General features: G+C 36.9%; 1 long non-coding RNA gene across 2 annotated transcripts; it reads right to left on the minus strand.

The window, feature by feature from the left end:
• Positions 1 to 5,989: 5,989 nt before the first annotated feature.
• Positions 5,990 to 7,441, minus strand: LOC124312577. Of its 2 annotated transcripts, none has more exons than XR_006910570.1 (3): positions 7,345 to 7,441; positions 7,115 to 7,268; positions 5,990 to 7,048 (listed from the first exon to the last, which is right to left on the minus strand). It is a non-coding gene; the product is annotated as an uncharacterized LOC124312577 (long non-coding RNA). The 2 variants fall into 2 exon arrangements; XR_006910571.1 differs by having other exon boundaries at positions 7,115 to 7,250; positions 7,345 to 7,363.
• Positions 7,442 to 11,577: the final 4,136 nt, after the last annotated feature.

The following is an 11,577-nucleotide window of genomic DNA, read 5'->3' on the forward strand; positions in this document are numbered from 1 at the left end:
GAGTCATAACAAAATGTAAAGAAATTTGGAACATTAATTTTTAATACTTAGGCATCTAAGATCTTAACTGTACTTAACCAAAGTAAGTTTATTTCTAGAACAATAGACACAATTGCCTTGTGGAATTCCTCCCTATCAGTTTTGTGGGCTTTCTGGGCTCTTTTTCTTCAGATGCACTCTTATCGGGGATCTTACACTCGGTATCACTGGTATCACATCAGCCTGAATAGGCCTATAACAGGTAAAAGTTATAAATAGCATAAATACTCTTTGTAGTTGAAAAAATCAATAAATATTTTAATATCTCGAGTCATTTGTTTCTCATATGATCAGAATATGATTCGTAAGGAACTTTCAAGTTGTCCTTTAATTTGAAAATTATGGATTGTATCTTGGCAAGAAAGGTGATCAGCCATAAAGAAATAAAAGGAATAGCACGTTAGATCTATTTCCATTGTGTAGGTTTATAGTTGTCCACTTTCACATGTTGAATAAATTCCTTCATCTATTAATTAATAGTGCCTACAATTTTTTATTACACGTTTCTTTCAATTACACGTTTGAAGACGATTCATTAACTTCATAAAAGTGGGTTCGGCTGTATCAAGCTCAGTGTGTGTTTCTGGATAGAGAATCTTACGAAATTTTTCTGGGATCTCGTGTTTTTTTCTTTGGCGAAAACTTCTCAATCCTTTAATATGTTCAGCCAAGCGTCACGGCCTTCATAACATGTAACTGTCATTGAATGTTCTTCCAGGGAATGCGTTGCTAATGCTGCTTTTCGGAACAATCTTTATCTGTCATTTTTTACTTTCGTAACGCAAACATCATTATTCTGAAATTTGTAACAAGTCCTTTAATGATATTTTCCAAATTATTTTTAATGCTTTTTACATCCGGATAAATCTTTTAATATTCACTTATCGCAAATGTTGTTTCCTCTTCCGTGGAATATAACGTTACGGGTTGACCGACCCCATTCCAAAAGTGATTGACTGAAAATCCAATTTTCGCTCTCTTATAAGTCCTGTCCACTCACTACAATGCCGTATTTGTGGTACAGGTTCCGTTGCTTTTTTAGCCATCATACGGAACTTTTACACTGTTTTGCTTTTTCTTTGATCAATGTAAATAATGAAAGTTCACTGTATCTTTCCACTCATCTCTAGTTTTTCCTATTAGAACAGGGTCCAAATGACTTGAGGCGTCAACATTTCTATCTACAATTATTCAAATCTACAACCCTGTATTAATAATTTTCGGAATCTTAGTCGATTCGGCCAAAAATGATTTTACCAAATTGTTATTTCCCGAATCGGCTGTATTCCGAACCGACTGTTCAAATTCGGCAACCATGCCTAATCGACATTACCATTCGGCATTCCAATTCGGAATTCATTTATGGGTATGCATATTCTCTTTCAAATTTCAAATTTTATTAACTCAAGTCGTCTTTATCATCATCCTTATATTGTGCATCAGGTTCATTTGTTTCAGAATATATATTGGCAACCTTTTTAAGGGAAATTTGGGGGGGATAAGAATTCCATCGATCGGATAGTTTGTCATTAAATGAGATAGAGAATTCGAACCAATCTGACCGAATATAAAAGACCGTTGACGACCAAAACTAAGATTTATTTCTGTTGGACTTTCTTTCAACTCGATCCGTCAACTGATCAATCTGCGCCTTCTCTCTAATAGCCCAGTAAGAAAATCGTCTAAGCACTTTTCTCCCACAAAATGCGTCTCACACTTTCTTGCCTGTTAGTCGTGGGAGTTTCCGCCGTCGCTTAAGCCCAGGACAAGTTTCATGAATCCTCTATTGATCAAGCAGGAGAATTTTCACCTTTTTTTACACCTTGACTTTCACCTTCTCGACTTTGACGTCCTTCAACTACCACGACTAAGACAATGACGTACACCTCTTCCACTGCTGGTCTTTTCTTCTCCACTGCTTCCAGCCGACGTCGTCGTTGGATCCATTTGAGCGGAAAATAGGAAGGTGGTGGGCTCTTTTACAACGACCATGAATACAGTACCCTGCCATGTGAGCAGCAACACTAAGCAACACAGCAAACTGTTAAAACGAATCGAGAAACAAAAATTGTAATTAAGTCAAGCCCACACTTAAGACAACTGCAAGATGTCAAATGAGAGAGGCATATGTTCATACAAATTCCATCCTGGATGTTGTGTAGAGCCTTAAATGCCAGTTACTAATGGGTCTTCATTTACCATGATTTTTCTTATTCTTCTGAACTTGTGGACAAGGTGGTTCCACTGTACACTGACATCATCTATATTGCAACCTTTAAATTGGTTGTAAATTTCTACTTTCACATTAGTCTTCACTGTTATATCCTTATATACTCCTTACATGCTGTGTCAAACAGACACGAATAACTTCTGACGATTTCCATCAAACTTCTAAGTTTGATTTAAGCCAGTTGTAAACGGCCTTTGTACTGCAAGGCAAACAACACCTGACTGAAATATTGAATGGTAAACCGAATGTGAAGTATTTACAGGAACATGTTGAAATTGTTTTTTATTAATATAGTGTTTACTGTCACAGCCAACGAAGAACCAAATTACCCTGGAAAGTTGATGCCATAGTCCACACTAGCTTCTTTTCGTCTTCGTAGTTACAAAAGGACCTGTTGAGTGTTTTGAAGCACAAAATCAGCAATCCAGTCGCTCATGTTTTCCTCGTTAGCGAAGTCTGGAAAAACTTATGGCGGCGGCTCATTTAAGTTTTTTCGGATAATGCTCAAGGAAGTTCATGCCTGCATTTTCTCCCATTGAAGTATGCATTTTTATTCGATTGCTGTTATCTAGAGCGATTCAAGCAAGAAAATCCGTGAATCCAGATTCGCCATAAGGCCCCGTGTTAACTGTAGTTCTTGTTGCTGTTAGAGGCACTGTACTGAATCCAAGAAATCTGTGTTCAGACGACACAGCGTCTGAGCGTCATAACAAAAAACAAACTGTCATCACGCAGTGCATTGGTAATCGTTTGGCTTTGGTTTATGCCGACTAATTAGTAGTTACGTAACGTTAATCATCACGTTGGTAAGCAATGCAATTTACATTGTATTTATATCAAACAATTGTGTTATCCAGTCAACATCACATGCATTATTGGATGTGTTTTGCATTTCAGCTTCGTCACTGCCCACTTTGAATACCAGAAGATTTTCAACAGGTTTGTCTCTCTTGACCTCTTATTTTCCCAGGCTTACACCATCTTGGTCTGTTTGAATGTCGTCGTCCATCCAAGAATTTTTGGCTAGCCAATTAAACACTCTCTGTGGTGCTCATTAAGCCTACTGAGCTATTCCCATGAAGTTAGAGGTACTTTTTGGTAAAAATATCGAAGATATTTCTCATTAATCCAATAAACTGTAACTACTTTTGTAAATGTACCAACTCGATGAAGTCTTGACTTGAGTCTTTACTGAAGAGCTCAAAATGTTGGAATCATTGGTAGTGCACCCCCTTGAATGCAGCACTACAGTCAAAGAGCTTGCAACACGCTTACAACAGCTCTAGGATAATTCAGGTTGAAAAAGTTTATTGTAATGTAAAATTTTCCATGGTCATTAATTTTATTTTATAGGAAACCCCTGGACTCTATGGAAATTTACAGAGTTATGGAAGCATGTGACACTGCTTTCGAATTCGCGAAATGTAAATGCAGAATCTATTCGTACGTGGAAAGCCACGTGACCTTCATTACACCCAATTCGTCCGTCCTAGTTGGGGCTCTAATTGCTGCGAAGTTAATGGGTAAGCAGCCAGTGTTTGTTTATACCTCAAATAAATATGTGACTTAAAGGACTTTCTTAATTTCAGGTGTTTCTATCAGTATGCATCTTTAGCCTGTCATCGAGCAAAGTTCTGTATTGGTTTAAGTCTGTAGCAATTCTCGTTTATTGGAAAACTGTATAAGCTGAAAACAAAGGAAATGTTCGAAATACGACATTTATTTTCGATCAGCCAAAGCTTGGATTGCCATTACAATTTTATTCATAACTTAATTTGTTCCTACTTGCGATTTGGCGATACTTTCCAGGGCCTTAGCTCGTTTCTGTTCTATCGCCAAAATTTTACTTTTCAGAGAATCCACGACGATTACCCATAGGCTTCAACTTCCCCTGAAAATTGAAGTAGAAGTAGGATAGGAATGTATACATTTTCCAATCTAGAGTTTACCTTTCTTTAAAGTTAATCTACAACATCTGTGACATATGACCCAATGTGTAAAGTCACGGTGGAATTGTTTTTCAGCAGTATTTCCATACTTTGCATGAATGGCCAGAGAGGCCGCTCCTTATGGCCTTTTCCGGATTTTTTAATTTTTGTTTTGTTTTTCTAAGCACGCTTAACTTTAGGTAGTGTCGCTTTAGATTTTTAAATTTCACATTACAATCCATTTCGGATTGATTGCGGTGTCCCTCGATTTTCATGAGCTTTTCCACCTATTTTATAATGAAATTGTCAATTGTCAATTGTCAATTAGTCAGATATTTTATGTTAATAAAGCAGCTGGTTACCTTTTCGCACATTTTTTTGTCATCGTGTTGCATTGTTCAAGCATTTCTTCCATAATGTTCATAATGCACTCAATCTTGTCCATGGTCCACGGGTGCTTTTCTTCAATGAACTCTGTAGGCTTTGCATTCTTAGTTCCTTTTTTCTTTCCAGCTTGAACTTCCACCTCTCCACTGTCTGTTCCACATTCCGACTCACTTGTCGTAGTGTGTTTTGGCCATTTTACATCCATTGTTCTCTTCTGCATAGATGGGGCAACTCGATCACCTTTCTTCCGTTTCAACCCTTTACTTGGTAAAGGTTTTGGCAAAACTGCAATAGTTGCTTCGGAAACTAATACTCGAGAAGCAGATCCGGTGCCGGAACTGGCCGGTGCTCCAGATGACTCGCTATCGATTTAAATAGTTTCGGACAGAATCAGTTCGTCTCCTTTTTCACATTCTTCCGTGGCTACATCGTTTTCGTCTCATTCGCGCTGGGCCCTCATGCTCCTGCTCCTCTCATTCACGATCACCAACTTCTCTCTCGGCCCTCTCTCTCTCGGCTTGGTTTTTCGAGAGCCCGTTTGTTCTCGATCCTCTCTCTCTCGTGTTCTTTTTCAGTCCTTTCTATGTCGACCTGCTCCAACTCTTAACCGTTTTCCTTTTCGGTCCGCTCAATTCCCTCTTTTCCACTACAAGCATTTTGTGCTTTTTTATTTTTTTCTTGGCGTTGGTGTGTCTCTTTTGCTATGCAATATTGCTCCCACGCATGCGCTGTTACCTGAGCCCTATACTCCGGATCTGCTAGCAAGAAACACGTTTTGTTTTTGAGTTTACGGAAAAATGTAGAAATTTATGATCTCATCAGTGTCAAACTGCAATTTGAAAGATTCTGGACGTATCCCGGTGGAAGGGTGTAGTTCTTGGACGTATACATGGCTGCTGTATAACCTGCTCCGACAAAGTATTCCTTACAACTGACCTTTTTTCACTGACCAGCGCGTCGATATTTTTTCTTCCAGACACAAGCACCAAACCAAAATTTTTTGTACCATTTTGCTGTGACCCATCCTCCTGTTTTTCTATTTCGTTCTACCTGATTGTTTCGGGTGTAAACTATGTTCATGTTTCGTTACCATTACTTCATTTTATTTTTTGTATCTTCTTATAGGCTCAGATATTTTTATCGCCTTCATCCTGCCTTTTTGGTAGTCCTCTTTGTCATTGTCTTCCAGAATTTTCTTAAATTGGCGACGATTTGGTATTCAAATGAGGGTAAATTTTTGCTGTATTCGGCGTCTTTTATGAAACTATTTTCTATATAATTTTCACAGACATCTTGACGGCCATGAACGGGACGGATTACCACGTTTACTTTACATACTATCCCCGAGAAGCTTATTATTTACGCTCTCGTTTGGTAATTGGTTTACCTAAATTATGTATTATAATGGATTTTTAAAAATGTATTTTCCCATAATACTAGTGCTCTTGCTGGACTACGTGAAGTAACCAATTCTTAATATCCACCCACGAAATAATTGAAGTTCGAAAGCAGTATTTATACAAACTGAATAGTACCGTAAGATAATGTTGAAGTCAACAGTTGGTGGATCATGGTAGCTTATTTTGTTATTTAATAACAAGCAGAGCTTACTTCAATACTGCTCATATTTTTTTTTACATTCAGTATTTGGAGTATGCCAATTAGTTGTCAAGAATAAGTTTCTCATACAAGCTACTGTTAATTAAGAAGTGCTTTCAAGGCTGTTTATATTTCACAGTTATTCTTAAAGGTACTGGCTGATAAAGTCCATCTTACATATCCCCTTTGCTCCAGGTTCATGCATAGGTCCAAGAAACTGGTTTTCTTCACCTTTAGGCCACTAAACCCGATACTGTTGGTAAGTTAATATCTTATTTGACTTTAATTTTTTTTAAATTCCTGTTGAACATATCTAGAAGATCTAAAGGAATGGCCAATCTAAGCTAAATCCAATCAATCCAATCTAAGTGCCTCATGTAAAGATATTTTAACCGTCAAAATTTTCATTTTCAGCGAGCAAATGCTCGCTCAATGGAAGATCTTTCACAGTTCAGGATACGGTTGAATAGTTTTTGTTCTTATCGGAAAATGAAACAGTGTTTTCATTACGTATGCCAAAGTTGGTGCCATCAATAACATTATTTTTTTTTGTTTATCATACATACCTCAATTGCACCTACTCTTCGATATGATTTTAATAAACGTTCAGACAGGGAATAGGCAAGATCATCAATTATGTGGTAATCAGTGCCCGCCAGTTTTTCATGTAGGGTTTGTCCTCTCGCTGTTTTCAAAGACACGTGCATCATTCATTGACCCTGACCAGCCACTGCTTACGGAAGTGAACTTGAGGCTTTTGGTGCAGGTTGCTTGAAGGTTGACAGCGCAAAACTTATTGCGACATGTATTGGCTGCAAAAGGTTTCAGTGGTTGCACTATTCTTATTATGTGCCGTCAACCAGACCTGCAGTGTAAATATGGCATAGAATTTTTATCTGCAAACATTACTTGATTCCATCATTAAACGTACCTATGGTATACGGAAGATTGGAAAGTTTCACTGATACCATTGTATTCATCGCGTTGTGGCAAACGAATGAAATCAGTAGCTTAATCCATATTTTACAATATTTTACAAGTAGTAAGACAAATGTAACGGGCGTTGCCTGTTTGAAGATGTTATGCTTCATTAGGAAAATTGTGATGATCCTCACAATAAGTATATAATACTAAGAATGACTTTGTAAGCTTGTATTTTACCTCGTGTTTTGGGTTACAGTTGCCGGTGTAGACTCTACCGGGAACAGGCAGGCGTCGGACTTATATACTCGGGGGAACTTAGTCGCACCACCACTAGTAGTGATGGTGCAAGAGAGAGAGAGAGAAAGGAACAGGAAGGAAGTGTTGTGGTCTATTAAGCAACAGTACTGGAAGATCTCAAGAGTCCCGATCCAGTAACTTTAGGAGGATGAAGTGGGAGGTCGTGGCTAACGAGCCATGAAATGTATCGGGTATGGGGAGATAAAGAGTGGGAGGGGCGAATCGTCACAATTACATGTAAAAAGTTATGAGTTGCAAAAGCCTTGCATGTATGTGTGGCAAACAAAATATATTTTTTAAAATAAAATTCTTTATATATGATGCTATACGAATACGAATACGATCGAATAATAACAACAATTTAAATTCGAGGAAAAAAAGTATTTTCCTCTAAAAGCTAAGTTTCGTGAAAACAAAAATAACGTTGCATCTAAAATGCAACGATATATTTCACGCCATTTGGATTCTTCGGCGCCGAGTGCCTTTTGAATCGCAGAGTCAACCCCACTATGTTCAGTGAGATTTAACTGAGCTGTTTTCCAACTGAGGTAATAATTTAGATGAACTGGGTTGCTGTGGTGCACTTCAATGCGATCGTTCAACTTTCTCCAACCATCCTTGATGCCTCTGTTCCAGCATAGAAAAAGAGATTTATCGCTAGAACCACAATTGCCATTTCCAAAAACGGAACAAGAAAAACAAATAACTAAGCTTGATGATGGGCTCCAGACCAAATAGTCCTTTCGAAATTTTTCCCCGTTGGGTAAACCTTGACTAAAATATCCTTTGGAAAGGTTCTTTTATCCTTGCTATCTCATAGAAAACTATCAAGTAAAGTTAAAGAAGGACCTTTCTTGATAGTCTTATTCCCTTTCCTTTTCCCGCAACATCGGTGACCAGAGCACTGAATCATTTTCTACTCCGTCAACCAAGAAGAGGGGAAATATGGTTAAGCTAATACAATTTTGATTTTCAATTTCAATTGATGTTTGCCCTAATTATAAATTGTTATCTATGGATTCATTAAGTGTAACTGATGAATCATCATCACTTTCGATTTCATGAGTTTCATTGGATTTGGACAAAAGTATAGACTCATCCACATTTCCACCTTTTTAAGGTTAAACTTTTCACTTTCCTGGTTAGATGTTCCAGATTCTTCTCTTGACTAGAGTTATACACATAGGAAAAGGATTTCACCTACTCAAATTCAACAATACAATATCATACAAGCCTAACTCTATTTCATTTTGTTTAGAAGTGGGAGTAGTAAACCAACCTAAATATTTCAAGGTATTTTTGTTTTCTCGCTCACTTTCACTTTTTTTTATGTCTGCGCCCTATTTTGGGATCCGGAAAGCTTTTTACGATTATTCATTGGTTAATGGTAAACTCAGTTTTTCTAATGCTGTGTAGTTTTTTTTTAAAATTTATCCTCTATTTGCACTAGTTATTTGAAAATGAAAACAAACACCATACACGTTGCCTAGCAGAAAAAATTCAATTAACCAAATGTCTATGGTCAATTTAATAGAAACAATAGATGCCACCTAGTGGATTAAAGAAAAACTTGTGTATTCAAGATTTTAAATTGCATGTAAAGGAGAGGCAAAAAAGAGACTGAAATCTCAACTAAATCTCCAGACCATTCCTAGATGGCGCTTTTTCGAAGAGAATAAAAAATCGCTAGAAAAAAAGTAGCTTCCCGTCGAATACTTGAATCCCCTTATGGAAAATTTAACATGGAGAGTGGAAACTATCCCTCCATACCCATGGTTAAATTAATTTCTCGAAAAGCAGAAATCCAAAAATGTTTTCTATACCCCTAATTGACAACGTTGTTTGCCATTAATTGCCTAATGAATCAAGTACTCAAGGCTGCCAGAATTTGTGTATTTTACCCTTGTTACATGAGGGAGGAATGGAGGAGACGCTACTTGGGCTAAAAAGTGTAGAGATGCTTTAATTGCCGTTTGTCGTTGAAATATCTGAAAATCATGTGTAAACGTAATCTTCTTCATCTAGTGCTGGAAAAAGGAACCATTCTATTGCCAACGGCAATTACAGCATCTCGAAACTTTTGTCTGCAGGGACATTATGAGTTATGAGAGTAGCACTTCCTCCTTTCCTCCTTCCTGCTTTTTAGGGTTTTTTGGTCAAAAAATTTGAACATAGGGTATTCTTTAGGTTTTAAACTATTTTAGGGTTTTCTTGAACTTTTTGGCTAGTTCTGAAATTTTTGTGGCATCCGCCTATGTGCGGTCAAAGAAGCGCATAAATTATTGCACTCTTTTGAATGATGGTCGTTTTTTTTTCTTAGAAAAAACTTTATTTTCATTGAAGGAGCGAAAAAAAATTTCCAGGTATTAATCTTTCATGGGCCAGGAATTTAAAAGTACTTATTCTCCCGTCTTACTGGGCAAAGAATTCGATTGTTCACTTGATCAGACCACAAGATTGACAGGATTGGGTGACTTTGAAGCCATATTGCCGTATCAAATAGTAAGAAAATGTGTAGTAATATAGCATATAATTCTTTGGTTTCTTCCTTTATTGTTACGGCCCTAACAAATACCTTAGAAACTGATTAATAAAATGGCAAAATATATTTATTAAACTTGAATGCTTTTGTTTTTAGGGTTTAAGATCGTTATTATGGGGCGTGAAGATAGGGAAAGTATAGGTAATAACGCTGTTATAAAGAAATCTGAAATAAACTTAGGATAATGCGTACTAAGCTTGTAAATAACAACATGTTGTACGTTCGTATTTTACGTATATACCCATGTTTACTAGTAATAAGCTAGTTCTTGTTGGCAAAAAATCCCCTTTATTTAAGTAAGTATAGCGCTTATCATTTTATAAAACCTAACGAGTTTGAATCTTGTAGTTAATACAAAACTAACTATTTACAGCTATACCGCAAACCTGTTTTTTGCAAGTATGAGAATTCCCAGTGAGTTCGCTAGCTAGATCTATAGTACATATGTATGCGAATGAGAAAGCATTTATTAATCGCTTTCATCTGATGATGAAGCATAAACAACATCCCTAGCCAAAGGATAATGGGGGTTAGTTTTATAGGCTGAGGATATTAATTAATTATTAACACTAACAAACAAGTCTTCCTTTTGAAACTAAACACAAATTTTGGCTGCAACACACTTATAGATACATGATGGGAGAGTAAATTTCAATCTTGTGGCATAAATTATCTTGTACAGATTAGCAATGTCTGTCACGACACAGAATGTATTTTTCCTGTAGTAATAAGTACGCTTTGATATTTTGGAAAGAGAGTCACATTCGATGGACAGTGTTTCTATCAAGTTATTTTCCAACCCCCTTATGTTGTACGATGATCAAGTAATGGACAACGCCAAAACGATAACACTTATTATTACATTCCAACTCGACTTTTTTCGTCTCGGAAAAGAAATATACATTTATGATGTTTTCACATTGTGTTCCTGCTCCTTATGCATCAATATATCCCGCATATCCCTTGGGGCCCCCTCCCTCTTCTAAAACCCACTTTATATGGTTATCGCGGCTCTATCTTGTAAAACTAAATAAATCCCAACTAATAAGAATATATATTTTTTTTCTTCGACGGAAAAATTTGAGTTGAAATGGAATTCCTCAGTGCTTCTTAAATTTTATTGTATTCATTTTATTTCTTGTTATTAACTTAAAGTATCAGAGCAGTATAGATTGAACAATCCTGTTTTCGTTGCTATAACAGATGATGAAGGTGAGGAGAAACTTGAAAAACGCAGAACTATAATGTATATAGAGTAACTACCAGAAGTTTGGAAACGCGCGAGAAGCTTATGTAAAATGCCGATTTTCGCCGCGTTCCAAAAAATCGGGTTTTTGACGGAGGGTATTGCAATTTTTTTAAGTAGCCATAATGGTTAGCTACTTCTTGTATTTTTTTCAGACATTTATAACTAAATGGAGGGCAGCTACAAATAGATGTAGAAGTTTGGAAACATGCTGTAGAAGCGTAGTAGGTGATATTTACCCTTCCTTGCAAGGGCAAGTAAGCGTTGATGCCAACCAGACCAGCCAGGTCCATCGACGGGACGTTCCTAAAAAATGATAAGTTATTCTATTGTTGTTGTATGGACTTAATATGACCTTACAAAAAAGAAGAATGAACCGAAGAAT

Source organism: Daphnia pulicaria, chromosome 8 (genome assembly GCF_021234035.1).
Source record: "Daphnia pulicaria isolate SC F1-1A chromosome 8, SC_F0-13Bv2, whole genome shotgun sequence".
Lineage (NCBI taxonomy): Eukaryota > Metazoa > Arthropoda > Branchiopoda > Diplostraca > Daphniidae > Daphnia > Daphnia pulicaria.